The 18,035-nt window shown below is 38.9% G+C and overlaps 1 protein-coding gene across 1 annotated transcript in view; it reads left to right on the top strand.

Annotated features, from left to right (window-relative positions):
- Positions 1–4,067: 4,067 nt before the first annotated feature.
- The window catches only part of LOC104985671 (neurobeachin), a 200,171-nt gene continuing 186,203 nt past the window's right edge, over positions 4,068–18,035 (top strand). The window contains exon 1 of the mRNA XM_010835938.1: positions 4,068–4,716. The gene's annotated coding sequence lies outside the window, so the exon portion shown is untranslated. The remainder of the gene's footprint in view (positions 4,717–18,035) is intronic.

The raw sequence follows: 18,035 nt of genomic DNA on the forward strand, positions 1-18,035 counted from the left end.
TGGGATTTATACTGAACTGAAAATTAACTTGGTTTTAGAAGTGATCTTCTAAAGAATTTTTTTGCTTTTGCTCTTTTCAATTGTCACAACAAAAGTAGTGAAACATAAAACTGTTGTCTTTAATTTATAAATAAGGAAATATGATCAAGAAATTATGTGAATGGAAGATAGGGCACATTGGAAAATCATGCTTTTGGACATGACTTGTGTGTTTAACAGATTTGGTTTGGGGAAAGGTCACTCTTAAGTGTGTATTTTTGTATTTTCTGATTATAATAGTGTATATTTTCATTATAGATCATTTTGAAAATATATGTGAAAAAGAAATTAAAAATTAATGGGGAGAATGGATGCATGTATATGTATGGCTGAGTCTCTTTGCTGTCCACCTGAAACTATCACATCATGGTTATTCAGCTATACTCCAATATAAAATAAAAAGTTAAAAAATTAAACAAAAGATAAAATAAAACAAGTGAAAAATTCCTACTGCCAAGAAATCCTTTGGATCTTTGACTATACTATAATAAACTGGGTCTGAAAAGTTAAAAAAAAAAAGAAAGAAAAATTACCAGTAATCTCATTGCTCCATAGTAATTGCTGTAAACACTTTGGTATTCATTGATGCCATTATTTACATTCTATATTTAAAGAGGTGTGGAAGCAAGAACACTGTTTCTGCAAGGTAGGAAGCCTGGATGTTCTACTTATCTATTCCTGCAGTTGTTGATACCTATTGTAGGAGTTTCATAAACTTTTTTTTTTTAATCACGAAAGATTCCTTTTCTTACCCTTCCTTCTGTCACATTTCTAATAAATTATTTTATTAAATATTAAAATCTGATTTCCTGTGAGGTAAATAATGTAACAACACTGCATTTATCTGTACCCAATGAAGAACAAAGAAAGATGATATTTAGGTTAGCAGATACAATTTTAATTATGGGGGGGATATGGTATGTTAGATTTTTTTAAAGTATTAGAAGTAGATTGAACATTGCCCATTTTACTGTGTAAAAGCCTATGGTCTCCATCAAGGGAGCCGTTGGAGTAGATAGTCTGTAATAAAATACTTTTCAGGTTTAAAATGCTGATGCTCTGACTCCATTGCACATTGGTGTATGAACTTGATTTTATTGTTATTTCCAAAATGGTAATTGTTATATTTTGCTTTCCAAACTAAGCTAATATACCCAAAATCTTTGCCTGTGAATATAGTTATTTTAATATATTTGTGCTGTATAATACAAGTTGTGGGTTACAGATATGATATCCCTCAAACTTACCATACTCTTTTGTCTAATAATCTATTTAATGAAAAACTAAAGTTTATTTTTTTACTTCACCTGAAATTTAAGTGCTTTTTCATTCTTTCAAGTCTAGTATACCTCAAGATGAGCAAAGAACTTGGCATTCTGTAGATATTTTGCTTCCAGATCCCCTTTTCATCACCTTCTTTCAATAATCTCTTCTCACCTTGAAATCTGTACTATACCTGCTTTATCATAGTTACTTCTATACTTACTGCCATTATCTATTAGCCTATGGGTATCCGTCTAGGACTCTTGTTTCATGGCTCACCGTTTTCCTTTGTAACCTACCTCTTTCCTAAGCATCATGGATAAATTCACCTCATAGGGAAATGTCACCTGTGTAGCAGGCCTCTGATGCTATTCCATCAGCTTGTATTTTCATGCCACTTTAACATCTGGCATATATGGCCAGACATCAGACTTTGGAATCACCAGAATGGTTGTTTTAAAAATGTTAATGTTGGGACTTCCCTGGTGGTCCAGTGGCTAAAACTCCACACTCCCAATTCAGAGGGCCAGGTTCCATCCCTGGCCAAGGAGCTATTGATAGATCCCATGTGCTGCATGACTAAAAGATCCCACCTGTGGCAACTATGTAGCCAAATAAATAAAACAAAAAAATAGTAAAAATCTTAATGTTATAATTACCTATTCTGATATCAACATACCTTTCCATGTTCCATTTCCAATAACCTGGCTTTTGTGTTCATTGAGACACTTGGTGTCTTAAGTTTCTTTACTTCATTCTTGTTTATATCAAATTCAGATCTGATCAAAGACTGTTTCAGTTAGGTACATATGTGAGAATCTTTGGCTTATTTGACCTTGGCACTCTTATTTTTTGATAATCCCATAAAACATTTATCTATATGATTTTTGTGTTAGCTGTAAGTGTGCCTGGCATTGCTGGGCAGAGGGAAGGATAAGGTGGAAGCACATATTCATCTTCATTAGGGTATTAGAAATGCATGTTCTACAATCTTATCTCCTATCTTAATTCTCTAAATTTTAAATTGTTTTTAATTTTGTTTGTATTTGCCCCCAAAACTTCTTCTAATGCATAATAAGACTTGTGGTTAGATGTCCTGCTGTAAAATAAGTTTGTATATTATACATATGGTAATTACCTTCTATTCTTCATCCATGTATCATTCTCAATAATATTAATAAAATAAGGAACCCACCCTCCAACTTAAGATCTAGAATAATATCAATATTCTTGAAGCTCCCCTTCCCTTGTGTTACTTCCCAGTCCCACTTTCCTGAGTAACTAATGTGATTATTCTGTTTATCACTCTATTTTACATGGTTTTATATACATACACACACACACACACACACACACACATGCACTTCAGCCATTTACTGTTTAGTTTTGATTTCTTAAATATGCTTTCTAAAAATGGAAGCCAAGTGCAGTGAATTTTTCTTATTTTTTAAAAAATTCTTTATCATGGCCTTGAGTTCATTCATGTGACTGTCTTCCTTAAACCTCACAATAAAACTATGAGTTAGACTGTTACTATCCACATGTTACAGTTGTGGAAGCTGAGCACAATATATAAATAACTTGCCTAAAATTATACATCCAGTTAGTGTCAGTGTCTAAATTTTAACACAGATAATCTTTCTCAAATTCCAAACTCTTAGACGTTGTATAGTACTCACATTCACTAGTAATCAGGGCAATGCATGTTAAACTGTGATGCCCACCCGTGGATATATCTGTATCTATTTTCTTTTTGTCTCTACATTTACATGTATTTAAAATATCAACAGATAAGCTGTAGATGACTCAGACTAAGATGGAAGGACAGCACATTTCTTATCAGCAACATTGTTATTCCAGAAGACAGTGCACTGATAAAAGGGGTTGGGGAAATGACTTTGAATCTAAAAATGTTTTAGCCAGACAGATTAACATTTTAGAATAGGATAGAAATAAAGACAATTTCCATCATTCGGGAACTTAGAAACTATCCTGTCCGTTCATCATTGCTGAAAGACTTAATAATGATGTACTCTAGCATGAGGAGCCGGAGAAGGCAATGGCACCCCACTCCAGTACTCTTGCCTGGAAAATCCCATTGACGGAGGAGCCTGGTAGGCTGCAGTCCATGGGGTCGCTACGAGTCGGACGCGACTGAGCGACTTCACTTTCACTTTTCACTTTCCTGCATTGGAGAAGGAAATGGCAACCCACTCCAGTGTTTTTGCCTGGAGAATCCCAGGGACGGCAGAGCCTGGTGGGCTGCCGTCTATGGGGTCACACAGAGTTGGACATGACTGAAACGACTTAGCAGCAGCAGTAGCAGCAGCATGAAGAGCAGTGAACTGAGATAAAATAGTTGGATACAGGATGTAGTGATGCACAAAGAAAGCAGTAAAACATGTTGTTAAACCTAAATATGATTGGAAAAATCACATGGGGGTTGGAAGAGGAGCAAGTGTAGGGGAGAACAAAGTAGTAAGCTATGGTTCTGGTCCTGTTTGGGGAAAGGTGGATAAACTTGCTAACATTCGATTTGGCTAGGAAAAAAACTACTACTTACTACAATTTAGACACTTTGTAAACATTTTACAGGTATTACAAGAGAATATATATGTGTGTGTGTGTGTGTGTGTGTGTGTGTGTGTGTCTGTGTATACATCTTGGGGCTTCCCAGCTGGCACAGTGGTAAAAGAATTTTCTTGCTGATGCAAGAGACATGGGTTCTATCCCTGGGTCAGAAAGATCCCCTGGAGAAGAAAGTGGCAACCTACTCCAGCCTTCTTGCCTGAGAAATCCCGTGGACAGAGGAGCCTGGCAGCGTCCCTGGCAGGTGTCCATGGTCGGACAAGACTGAACACACACATACATAAGTATATCTTGAATGTGAGCACACACTTGTGAAGGTGTGTAAGCAAGCCCTTCTCCATGCCTTTATTTCCTCCATTTTATACAATCTGTGTTTTAATTGTGCATTGATAGTTTCTCTCTGCCGGTGGTTGGACATTAGGGCTGTAGAGTATATTCCTTAGTCTGAAGAAATGACTGTGAGCTGTACAGTTGGTGTGGTGTCACCTGTCCTGGTTTTTTATAGTATTCGATTTGTTATCTACCACAGGCTAAGCTAAACCCAGCCCAGAGTCAGCGTCTATTCCTGTCAAGATCCATTGGCATCCCCAGGGCTACTGGCATCAGTCTGATTTGCCATCTATGATCAGCACCAAAATCCCACATTTTGCCACATGACCACCTGCAGTCTTTTTCCCTCTTGTTGGCCGATGGAACGGATCTTCCTGGCCCTTCGTGCTTCAGAGGGTGCAAGAGGAACACGTCTATTAATAGATTCAGCACATCTCGTCATTGCCGCAGTGCCCCAATGTGTACTCATTACACGGGTCCAGGGGGCCACTTTGAGTGAGTACAGGGGGAGACCTGTTTGTTGATTTCAGTCACCCTGTACACCTAGAAGAGAGTTTTTCTGGTGGGCATCAATATGTGTTACTCTAATGTACCCTAATGTACTCAAATTCCCGTAGTGATTTCCTTAGGGCTGTGGCCCATATGGGCATCGCTCAAATAGGTCAGATTTCCATTGCCTTCCTGCCTGACCATAGGGCCAAGGCTATTGGCTACTACCCAAGTGTCAGTAAAAACCCAAACATAGGGGCTTTTTACTTCTGTTCACTTTTTCCATCACTGCTAGGCAAACAGTATGCAATTCAGCACAACAGACTGATCTCTTTGTATCGTCTTTGATCAGAGTGGTGGCCATCCAGATAGGATGTTGTCCATTCACCTTGGAACTGCCAAGCAGCTCTTTGTAGGTCATTTAAGAACTGTTTATAGGGAACTGCCAAAGTGATGGTGGAATCCAGCAACTCCTCATACAGTTGCAGAGTCAGTCTTAGGGAAAAAAGGCTCCCTACTCCTGAGAATCTCCTCCTTGCATTCCCCAGGCAGCATGGTCTTAGATAAACCATGTCCAGTTTGTTACTTTATTCTTTTGGATAGGCCTTCCCCATTAGAGTGTTTCTCAGACATCCTAGACATTATGGCTGTTTCATGATTCAAGATCATTTTATGTCCTTCAGTCATAGGGGTGGCTTCAGTTAATAATGTCCAATGGCAGGATAGTAAATGCCCCTTAATTGGAAATTCTCCAGTCTGAAGTCCCAGTAGTCATTGCTGAGAGGTGCTCACAGACGTTTGCCCTAAGCCCCAGTTTGCTGCATATACTGCTGTTATACAGAGAACCTGTCCCTTCTAGCACTCTAGCTTCTGTTCCATACCATGAATGCTCAAGCAGTTTTACTAGTTCCCATTTAGCATGTTCAATTAATCTTACTTTGAAACATGGATTTACATGCCTAACGGGAGTGTTTCCCAGTCAGATACAATGTTCGTCCCTGTAATAAAGTCAAGTAAAAGGGTGCAGCCACTTTATATAAAGCTTGTTCAAATGTACCAGTTTTCCTGTAAATCTTTAGAGATCTCTTCAAGAAAATTAGAGATACCAAGGGAACATCTCACGCAAAGATGGACACAATAAAGGACAGAAATGGTATGGACCTAACAGAAGCAGAAGATATTAAGAAGAGGTGGCAAGGATATACAAAAGAATTATACAAAAAAGATATTAATGACCCAGATAACCACGATGATGTGATCACCCAGCTAGAGCCAGAAATTCTGGAGTGCGAAGTCAAGTGGGCCTTAGGAAGCATCACTACGAACAAAGCTAGTGGAGATGATGGAATTCCAGGTGAGTTATTTCAAATCCTAAAAGATATGCTGTTAAAGTACTGCACTCAATAATGCCAGCAAAGTTGGAAAACTCCGCAGTAGTCACAGATCTCGAAAAGGTCAGTTTTCATTCCAATCCCAAAGAAAGGCAGTGCCAAAGAATGCTCAAACTACTGCACATTTGCATTCATCTCACATGCTAGCAAAGTAATGTTCAAAATTCTCCAAGTGAGGCTACAACAGTATGTGAACTGAGAACTTCCAGATGTTCAAGCTGGATTTAGAAAAGGCAGAGGAACCAGAGATCAAATTGCCAACATCCGTTGAATCATAGAAAAACCAAGAGAATTCCAGAAAAACATCTGCTTCATTGACTACGCTAACAATTTGACTGTGTCAAGCTGTGGAAAATTCTGAAAGAAATGGGAATACCAGACCACCTTACCTGCCTCCTGAGAAACCTGTATGCTGGTCAAGAAACAACAGTTAGAACTGGACATGGAACAACAGATTGGTTCCAAATTGAGAAAGGAGTGCATCAAGGCTGTATATTGTCACCCTGCTTATTTAACTTATATGCAGTGTACATCATGTGAAATGCCGGGGTGGATGAAGCACAAGCTGGAATCAAGATTGCTGGGAAAATATCAATAATCTCAGGTAGACAGATGATACCACCCTTATGGCAGAAAGTGAAAATAAATTAAATACCTTCTTGATGGAGGTGAAAGAGGAGAGTGAAAAAGATGACTTAAAACTCAAAATTCAGAAAATTAAGACCATGGCATCTGGTCTCATCACTTCATGGCAAATAGATGGGGAAACAATGGAAAACAGTGACAAACTTTCTTTTCTTGGGCTCCAAAATCACTGCAGGTGGTGACTGCAGCCATGAAATTAAAAGACACTCCCTGGAAGAAAATACATGACCAACCTAGACAGCATATTAAAAACGAGAGGCCTTTGTCAACAAAGGTCCATCTAGTCAAAGCTTTGGTTTTTCCAGTAGTCATGTATGGATGTGAGAGTTGGACCGTAAAGAAAGCTGATCACGAAAGAATTGATGCTTTTGAACTGTGGTGATGGAGAAGACTCTTGTGAGTCCCTTGGACTGCTGGGATATCCAAGCAGTCCATCCTGAAGGAAATCAGTCCTGAATATTCATTGGAAGGACTGATGCTGCAGCTGAAACTGAAATTACTTCAGTTTATTACCTGATATGAAGAACTGACTCTTTGGAAAAAAACCCTGGTGCTGGGAAAGATTGAAGGCAAGAGGAAAAGGGGCGGCAGAGGATGAGATGGTTGGATGGCATCACCGACTCAATGGACATGAGTTTGAGCAAGCTCCGGGAGTTGGTGATGGACAGGGAAGCCTGGCATGCTGCAGTCCATGGGGTTGCAAAGAGTCGGACTTGAGTGAGTGACTGAACAACAACAACAGCAACTACTGATAGGTCTTCCTCCCTGGTTTTTGGTTTTACAATACTTGGTAGAGGAAGGTGTCGTCACCCAGATAGAACATCCATCTCCATAAGACATTCAGGTGAAGTTGATACAACTTTATTACGTAATAGCTGCTTTAGCATTGCAACTTTCATTCCACATCATGCCATCCATTACATTTTACATGCTTTCAATATAATTGTAGCCCAAGTGAGGACTTAGGCAAGGGGTTTCGCTACCACAGTTCACAAAACTCTTGTAGAAAGTGAAAGTGAATGTCGCTCAGTCGTGTCTGACTCTTTGTGACCCCATGGACTATACAGTCCATGCAAGTCTCCAGGCCAGAATACTGGAGTGGGTAGCCTTTCCCTTCTTCAGGGTGTTTTCCAATCCAGGGAAAATCCAGGTCTCCCACATTGCAGGGGGATTTTTTACCAGCTGAGGCACAAAGGAAGCCCAAGAACACTGGAGTGGGTAGCCTATCCCTTCTCCAGCGGATCTTCCTGAATCAAACTGGGGTCTCCTGCATTGCAGGCAGAATCTTTACCAACTGAGCTATCATTCAGGAAAACTTATCTTTCCTGTCCCTTATCAGTTTACTTACTCTTGTGCAGAAAGCTTTGATTCTTATGAGGGATTGAGCCAAGGCACCCTGCCCTTTTTCAGTCTTTATTTTGAATAATTTGCTGAACCACTGTCCCAGGATGTTGCATGTCAGGTTTCTCATTGTAATTTCTGCTTTCTGACTTTAAATTTTTTCCAAACTAGGGTAAATAGGATGGATTTGTTTCAGGCCGTTTAATGTTAGAAGGCCAGCAGGGGACCGGGGTCTCTACCTCACCTAGCCTTTGGTAAATGACTGTATTAAAAACTTTTTAACCTATCATAGGTTAAATAGGATAACCTATTTGTTTATCCTATTTCATAACAACCTCCAAACACTTTGCATCCTGCTGAGATGAGTCCTGTGATTCTCCCTCTGTCATTCTTCTTTTTTCATTCCTATCAGTAGTTGCTTTATTCACCTTATTTCTTAATAACCATTAAACATTTCCATTTATTGGAAAGAGTCCCTTGACTCTCCCCTGGGCCTCTTCTCTGATTATCCTAATGTTTTTATTAGCATCTGTGAGACCTATGAGGGGAAGATGAGTCAGCAAATTTGATAAAGTTCCTGGAACTGTTTTGGTTCATGGGCAATAAGGTATACACGGGATACTCATGTGAAAGGGACCCTTTAACAAAGAAAGGCTTTTATGATGATATTCATAATGGGTATATTCAGCGGGTGAGTATCCCTATAGGCCAGTCCAACATGGCTTGCCTGAAGAGTATATCAGCTGTTTCATCTGGGGTGTTCCGCTTGACATTTATAGATTGTGATGGATGATTCCCTTTACTCAGGGAAATCAGACCTTACAGTGGCTTTCTAAAAAATCTAGTCTTCCATACTGGCTGTTTTCTCAGGAATAATCTCTTACGTGTCTGAATCACAAACCTGTGATTGTTCTGTAGTGGTGCTCTTTTACTCTTCCTCATTCACAACCAGAGAGACCTAAATTAGTCACTCTCATAATCCATTTCAGTAAAGTTTCCTTAGGAACCTGATGATACTGATCTACAAAATTAAACAAATCCTTCACACTCTACCACCTCTTCTTTGTGGTGACCAGGGGTCTTAGGGATGCTTTCTGTTGTCCTGCATAATTTTTCCCTTGGGCAGCAGATTTGAGGCCTGTGCCCAGGTGGAAAAATCTGAACTTGGTCTGTCAGTGTCCAACTCGGCACTCCTAATTTTGTTTTAGCTGTTATAGATAATGATAACCAAAAAATTACATATTTCATCTTTTTCATATTAGTTTATATTTCCTTGTGCATCCTGTGAACTAGCTCCTAGGGAGCTGTCTCTCAATTCCTTTGGTAACTTTTTCCTTTAGTAATTACAGAACAGCTTCTGCTCCATATCATGGCTGACCACGTGGCCACCCAAGAATCGTAGATTGTTCATCAGAATCACTTTCATCCTTTCTCTTCCTAAGCCACATTTCCCTGAGCTAGGCCATTCTAGCAAATCCCACCTCTGTCATGAGCTTACATTCTGACACCAATTCACTTTCTAATACCAATTCTGATGTAGTTTCCCCTCCCCTCACCCATACCATCAAGCAGTTAATTCTGATTGTTTACTTGAGATAATACTATCAGGTCCCATAGGTTAAAGGCTCAGTTTTACAAGACTGCTGTCCTTCCCACCTCATGCTACTTGTAAGACCATGTGTCTCTTGTACCTGATCAGCCGGCTGGATGATTAGAGGTTCTAACAAACTCCTTCCTTAGGTTTGCTTAGTTTGCTAGAGAAGCTTGCTCACACAACCCAGAGAAGCATTTTACATACTATATTACTGGTTTATTAGAGAAGCTCAGAAACTCCTAGATTGAAGAGATGCATAGGGCAAAGTTTGGAGAAAGTGGTGTGCAGTTTCTGTGCTCTTTGCACTACTCCCCTGAATTGCCAGGTGTTTATCAACTCAGAAATTCTTCAAACCCCATTATTTTGGTTTTTATGAACCCTTTATTACAGAGGCATGATTGATGAAATCTTTAGCCATTGGTAATTGAATTTAACCTCCACGCTTCTCCCCAGAGGGTGGGAGGATGGGAGGGCTGGATTCCAAGTTCCAACCTTCTGATCTGTGGTTGGTCCCCCTGGCAACCAGTCCCCCACCTTAGGTTACCTAAAGGCTTTCCCCACATCACCTTAACATGACAAAAGATACTTATTGCTCTCTTCTTTTAGAAAATGTCAAGTTTTGGGAGCTCCCTGTTGGGAATGAAGACAGACAGAAAGCAGTTGACCCTTGAACTACATGATTTGAGTTACATGGATCCACTTAGATGTGAATTTTTTTTTTTTCAATAGGAAAGAGTATAATAATAGTACACTGTGTGATGAGTTGAAGCTCAAAATACAGAACCTTGGTTAGAGAGGATCCAGGGATACAGTGGACTGACAAATTATATGTGGATTTTCAACTGCATGACGCATTGGCTCTCATAACCATTGTGTTGTTAAAGGGTCAAGTGTATAAATTCCTTATTATAAATCAAAGAATTATTTCACATCATCTGTCAGCAGAAGCTACAATATGTTTGGGCTTCCCGGGTGGCACTAGTGGTAAAGAATCTGCCTCCCAGTACCGAAGATGCAAGAGACTGTTGTGATCCCTGGGTTGAGAAGATCCCCTGGAGTAGAAAATAGCACCCTACTCCAAATATTCTTGCCTGGAAAATTCCATGGGCAGAGGAGCCTGGTGGGCTGCTGTCCATGGGGCTGCAAAGAGTCAGATATGACTGAGCGCGTCCACACACACACACACACACACAATATGTTCAGGGAGAGAGACATATTAATAATCAGAGACTTTAACACTTCCCTCTTCATCCAAGATAGATCATATTCATGAACAATAAGCAAGTATGTAGACTACCTTAAGATATGATCAAGAGTGGATCTTGATTATAGCAAATTCTAAGCCATGACATTAAAGTACTATATTTACTTTTTAAGCACACACAGAATGTTAATGAATTTTGAACAGGATAGAGGCCAACAAAATTACTCTGATTTACAAAGAATGGAGATAATAAAAAGAGTATTTTCTGATCATAATGCAATGCATTAAGACTGAACAGCTCAGTCCAAAAACAGCAAGAAAGGAGAAAAATGATTCATAGAAAACCTTGAATCAGTTCAGTTCAGTTCAGTCGCTCAGTTGTGTCTGACTCTTTGTGACCCCACGAATCACAGCACACCAGGCCTTCCCGTCCATCACCAACTCCTGGAGTTCACCGAGACTCACGTCCATCGAGTTAATGATGCCATCCAGCCATCTCATCCTCTGTCGTCCCCTTCTCCTCCTGCCCCCAATCCCTCCCAGCATCAGAGTCTTTTCCAATGAGTCAACTCTTCGCATGAGGTGGCCAAAGTACTGGAGTTTCAGCTTTAGCATCATTCCTTCCAAAAAAATCCCAGGGCTGATCTCTTTCAGGATGGACTGTTTGGATCTCCTTGCAGTCCAAGGGACTCTCAAGAGTCTTCTCCAACACCACAGTTCAAAAGCATCAATTCTTCGGCACTCAGCTTTCTTCACAGTCCAACTCTCACATCCATACATGACCACAGGAAAACCCATAGCCTTGACTAGACGGACCTTTGTTGGCAAAGGAATGTCTGCTTTTGAATATGCTATCTAGGTTGGTCATAACTTTCCTTCCAAGGAGTAAGTGTCTTTTAATTTTATGGCTGCAGTCACCATCTGCAGTGATTTTGGAGCCCCCAAAAATAAAGTCTGACCCTGTTTCCACTGTTTCCCCATCTATTTCTCATGAAGTGGTGGGACTGGATGCCATGATCTTCATTTTCTGAATGCTGAGCTTTAAGCCAACTTTTTCACTTTCCTCTTTCACTTTCATCAAGATGCTCATTAGTTCCTCTTCACTTTCTCCCGTAAGAGTGGTGTCATCTGCATATCTGAGATTATTGATATTTCTCCTGGCAATCTTGATTCCAGCTTGTGTTTCTTCCAGTCCAGCGTTTCTCATGATATACTCTGCATATAAGTTAAATAAGCAGGGTGACAATATACAGCCTTGACAAACTCCTTTTCCTATTTGGAACCAGTCTGTTGTTCCATGTCCAGTTCTAACTGTTGCTTCCTGACCTGCATACAGATTTCTCAAGAGGATAGATAGTATCAAATGACAAAACTAAAACAACTTTCTAATGGGTTTATTCTTTATTCAAAAGAAAGCAGTGCATGGGTTGAAGAAGTAAGTTCAGAGGCCTCACAGCTATGGAACTCTCCAGAGGGATTTGGACCAGAGGGATTTTTATAGAGCACTGGAAGCTGCAGTGTAGAAACGAAGCATGATTGCTGGGGATGCATATCTATCATTATTTAGAAAGACTGAGGAACAAGGAAAGAAGTATAGAGTCCAGCCTTGACTTTGCATCTGGGGTTCAACTGACTGGATATACTGCTATTTTGGGCAAAGGAAGCATCTATAGGAGCACCAAAGTTTGGTTTGCTGATGTGGCAGTGGGCAGAAACTACTCCATCCTGGACCTAGAAACTTATTTCAACAATAGAAAGCACAAAGATGATAGAAAAAAATTAAGGTGTCAATAAGTCATAGTGGAGTGTATATAATAGTACATGACTGAGGACTTACCTGGCAGCCCAGTGGTTAAGGCTTGTATTTCCACTGCAGGGGACACAGGTTGCATTCCTGGGTGGGGAACTGTGGCACGCCATGTGCTACATGCCATCTCCTTCCTGCACACCGCCCCCCCGCCCCCAAAAGAAAAACTAACCGTATATGACTGAGATTATACTTTGGGGAAGAAAAGGAAATTCCGGTGTATGCTTTTTACAACAAATATGTAATTGGTAAAAAGAAGATGCGCCAGGTAATTAGCACTCCTCTTCACCACCCCTTACCAAAAATTAAGCAACTTTTTAAAGAGTACACAAATTTGAATTCAAGATAAAGAGGATAAAGAGGGTCACTAAATGATTATGTTTGGGTTCATAATCCATAAATGATTTTGATTCCACCAAGTTTGTGATTGTGTGTTCCCATATGGTTCAGGAATATGACACCCTAAAATTTTCATCCATGTACATTTTATTTCTTAAGTTGAATTTTGGTCTGATTTAGACTTAGGAGCATGCTTTATCTTCTCTTTTAGATCGTAAGTCTAGTCAAATCTTTTTTGAGTTGCAGGATATTTGAAATATTTTGCTGAGATGAAAAAGGAAATAAAAGCACACACACAAAAACAAAACGCTGCAACTGAAGAGTACGCAACTGAACTTGGATATGTCACTACTATGCTTTGTTGTTTCCTCTTGAATAGTTTCTTGTTTTGTTAATGCCTTTTAGGTCCATAATATCCCGTTTGGGAAGCAATTCTTGTGTGTTAGGGATATCTCTATATTTTTGCCTCTGCAGAAATTATCAGTGCATTTCTTTGATTTGCACTTAGCTTATTTATTTCAGCAAGTCGTATCATTGAACAAAATGGTCATGACATTCCAAGTGAGTACATAACATCATAAAGGTATTATCTGGTTGAAGATTGAAAATAAATAGAAATTAGAATAACCAGTGCTTGCCTAGAAATTTCTCATCTGAAAAGAGAGTAATAGAACAAACAGTGTGACTTTGCAGTTGACATAATGCAGTTATACACATGGTAGAATCAAAATATAGCTAATGTCTTTATTTTAAGAAAGCTTGAGAATTCAAAATGGTTTAATGTTTTATGATGACAATTATTGTTTTTCCCAGTTTTTCATTGCTTCACTTATTATATATCTGTCATGCATTCTGCTACTACTGATTACCATTTATGTGTCAGGCAATTAATTATTGTATATAAAATAGTGAACTATATTTTGGAAGACAGTTCTCCATTTTGGGGGGCATATTTTGTATCATTGTTTTTTTTCAATAATTTTTAAATCTTTGAATCTTTTCATTCTTTTCATGGGTTTTTGTATAGAAAACATACTTGATGGAGATATTTAGGACACAAGGCAAATTCTTTTCCTAACCATAATAAAGAAGATGTCTCCCTCTAAGACAGAGGTTAGTCAGGCTTGCTAGCAACCCCTGTGAAAGATTGGAGTTTCTGTGTGTGCAGCAACTGCTTGGGCTTCTCTCTGCATCAGCTTTATGGGACTTTGGAGGGCAGAGCAAACCAATGCATACCTGAAGCTCATACAGCCTGCTGTGCTTGAGTAATAGAATGCCCTGTCTCTGACCCAGTAGCCTCTGGCTTTTGCCAGCATTTATGAAATGGGCAGGCTAATTTGTTAGCTTGCAAGTAGGGCAAAATCTCAGACCTTTCATAGTTTTTTCATAGTTCTTGACCCAGTAGATTCTGGGTGCTTGATCTTACAGAATTTGTTTTCTAGTGGAAGTGACAGACTATGAAACAGTCTACACTGTGATAATTGTTGTGATGGATAATTACAGTTAGTGTTGAAGTACCTACCAGGAACACTTAGCTAACCTCATTAAAGGGAATCAAGGAAAACTTTCTGAGGGAACTGACATGATAAAAACTAGAGAAGAAGTTAGCCAGGGAAACGACAGGAATGCAAAAGAGTTATACTTCTTGAAATGTGTGTGCATGATTGTCTTATACTTTGTTTTGTGTTTATGAATTATCTTGTTCACATTTTAAACTTCTGGAATACAGGCACCATTTCGTATCTCCCACAGATTCTATTCTGTGCTGTTCCTCATGTTTAAGATATATTTTTTCATTTCTTGTAAGCTGCACCTAGTTGACTGTTTTGTTCTTAAAAATATATCCAGTTTGACAGTCCTCATCTTTAAATTGGAGTGTTTAATCTCTCTACATGTAATGTAACTACTGATGTATTTGGCTTTAGTCGTATCATATTACTCTTAGCTTTCTATTTTTCTTGCCTGTTTAGCATGTTTTCCTCATGCTTATTGACTTTTATATTTACTTTCTAAAATTATTTTCACCCCCTCTATTAAGTTTTAAAAGTGTATTATTTCACTTTCAGTGGTTATACTAGAAATTATAATGTATATCTTTGATTTATTAAAGGGTGAAATAAAATCCATTCTTTTTATCTCTCTCCCAGCTTTAGAGCTTTTGTTTTTATTTATTTTAATCTTTTGTATCTTTTAAGCCTTTTTTGACTTTGTTGTTACTGGGATATATATATATATATAATAAATATTTATTTAGATTTACCCATATTTTTACCGTTTTCCTAAGTTGTAATTCTTCTGTCGCCTATGTGTGTATGAAACTGTTTTAGTTTCCTTTGATTTTTGAAGAATGTATTTCTTGTTATTCAGTTGCTCAGTCATGTCTGACTCTGCAACCCTATGGACTGGCTTCCCAGTCCTTTAGTATCTCCCAGAGTTTGCTCAGACTCATGTCCATTCAGTCGATGATGCGATCCAACCATATCCAACCTCTGTCGCCCCCTTTTCCCACCTTCAGTCTTTCCTGGCATCAGGATGTATTTCTGGATATAGATAAAAAATGATAGTTCTTTTCTCTCCTCACTTAGAAGATAAAATGACTTGTTTTGATATCTTCTGACTTTTTATTTCAGTTTTAAAACAGTATCTTGCTACCTCTTTGAAGATAATGTGCTTCTTCTGGTTACTTTTTAAGATATTTCTTTGTATATTTTTGGCACCTTTTCTCTGATGTGCACAGGTGTGATTTTCTTAGTGAACTGAATGATAGAAGTGATTCTTAAACCTATGGCTTAATTTCTTTAAAAAAGCCTTGAAAAGTCCTCTACCTTTGTGTGTTTAAATAGTGCCACCTGTCTGACTGGAGATCTAATTATCCATATAATAGATCTATTAATTTCATTTCATATCCTTCCCCCCCACCTCATCTATTTTAATCTTTATTTTACTCTGTGCATATGTCTGCATTTTTTGCAAGCATGTTCCAGTTCACTAATTCTTTCTTCAGCTGTTTGTAGTCAGCTATAAGACTCACTGTTAAGTCATTTATTTCAGTTATTTTATTTTTCAGTTGTAGAAAGTACATATTATAGTCTTATAGTTTCCAATTAACTGCTGAAATCCTAAATCCTATTGCTTATTTCCTTGAGCACATTAGTTAAAACTGGTTCAAATTATGAGTCTCATAACTCCTTGTATTTGCTTCCCAGGTGGCTCAGTGATAAAGAATCCACCTGCAATACAGGAGACGTGGGGTAGATCCCTGGGTTGGGAAGATTTTCTGGAGAAGAAAATGGCAACCCACTGAAGTATTCTTTCCTGGGAAATCCCAAGGACAGAGGAACCTGGTGGCTAGAGTCCATGGTATCGCAAGAGAGTTGAACATGGCTTAGGCACTAAAAACAAAAATATATTTGCTTCATATATGTCTCTTATTTTTCTTGGCTTTCATTCCCATCTTTTCTTATGACTGGCTATTTTTGTGTAAGGTCTGAATAAAGTGTATAAAAAGTTGTGGAGCTAATTTGAGGCTTTGTGTGTTGTTGTCATCCTCCAGGGGTTACTTTTGCTTTAGGCAAGCACCCAGGCTTGAGACCCTAGCAGTCTCAGATTGTCATAATGCAGTTAGGAATTGAGATGGTTTGAATTTCTGTTTCATCTCTGCAAGGGCTTTTCTGTTTCTTTCTTTTTAAAATTGGTATAAAACTCACATTGAGCAATTCACCATAACCATTTTAAAGGATACAATTCAGTGCCTTTTAGTATATTTACAGTGCTGTATGACTGTTACCACTGTCTAATCCCAGAATATTTCTATCACCCCAAAAAGAGACTGTTTACCTCCGAATCTCCCATCTCTCCATCTTTGACAACCACTGATCTACTGTTTGTCCCTGTGAATTTGCCTTTTCTAAGCGTAATCATACAATAGGTGGTCTTTTGTGACTGACTTCTTTTACTTGGTATGTGTGGGCTATATTTTTTTCCGCCTTACCCCTGGTTAGTAGCTCTTCATGATAGCAAGAAAGAGGCCCTTGTTTGTAAAGATTCTTCCCTTGTAAGATTCTGAACCTTAGTTTTTGTCTATTTCCAGAGGTAGGTGAAAATATATGTTCAGGTTCTCAGCCTTTCACTTATTTCTTTTGCAGTGACCATTTGGCTTCAGGGGAAAAATAGCTTTAATACTGAGGTTATTTACTTCTCTGAGCTTTCTTCCTCTCTAAATCTGGCTTGGGAATTGAATTCTTTATTGTCTTCAGAGATCCTGATGTCTTCAAATATTGTTTTTATATTTTCTAGTTCTCAGGGGGATGACGGTGGGGGTGGGCTCCATAAATTTTCCTGAACAGCTGAATTCATTTATTCAGCGAGTATCTATTGAACGACATATAGGTGCCAGGTGCTAGCGTATAGCTGTGTACAAAGCAGAGAGAAGTCTGTGGTCTCATAGTGGTGACATTCTAGGGACAGGTAGTATGAAATAAACATATACTAAATTGGACCATACAGAAAGCTGAGCACCGAAGAATTGATGCTTTTGAAACGTGGTATTGGACGTCAGGATGGGGAACACATGTACACTCATGGCTGATTCATGTGAATGTATGGCAAAAACCACCACAATATTGTAAAGTAATTAGCTTCCAATTAAAATAAATTTTTTTTTAAATTTTATTTACTTTTTAAACTTTACATAATTGTATTAGTTTTGCCAAATATCAAAATGAATCCACCACAAGCATACATGTGTTCCCCATCCTGAACCATCCTCCCTGCTCCCTCCCCATACCATCCCTCTGGGTCGTCCCAGTGCACTAGCCCCAAGCATCCAGTATCGTGCATCGAACCTGGACTGGCATCTCATTTCATACATGATATTTTACATGTTTCAATGCCATTCTCTCAAATCTTCCCACCCTCTCCCTCTCCCACAGAGTCCATAAGACTGTTCTATACATCACTGTCTCTTTTGCTGTCTCGTACACAGGGTTATTGCTATCCATCTTT

The sequence above is a fragment of the Bison bison genome, unplaced genomic scaffold (assembly GCF_000754665.1).
Source record: "Bison bison bison isolate TAMUID 2011002044 unplaced genomic scaffold, Bison_UMD1.0 scf7180017864056, whole genome shotgun sequence".
NCBI lineage: Eukaryota > Metazoa > Chordata > Mammalia > Artiodactyla > Bovidae > Bison > Bison bison.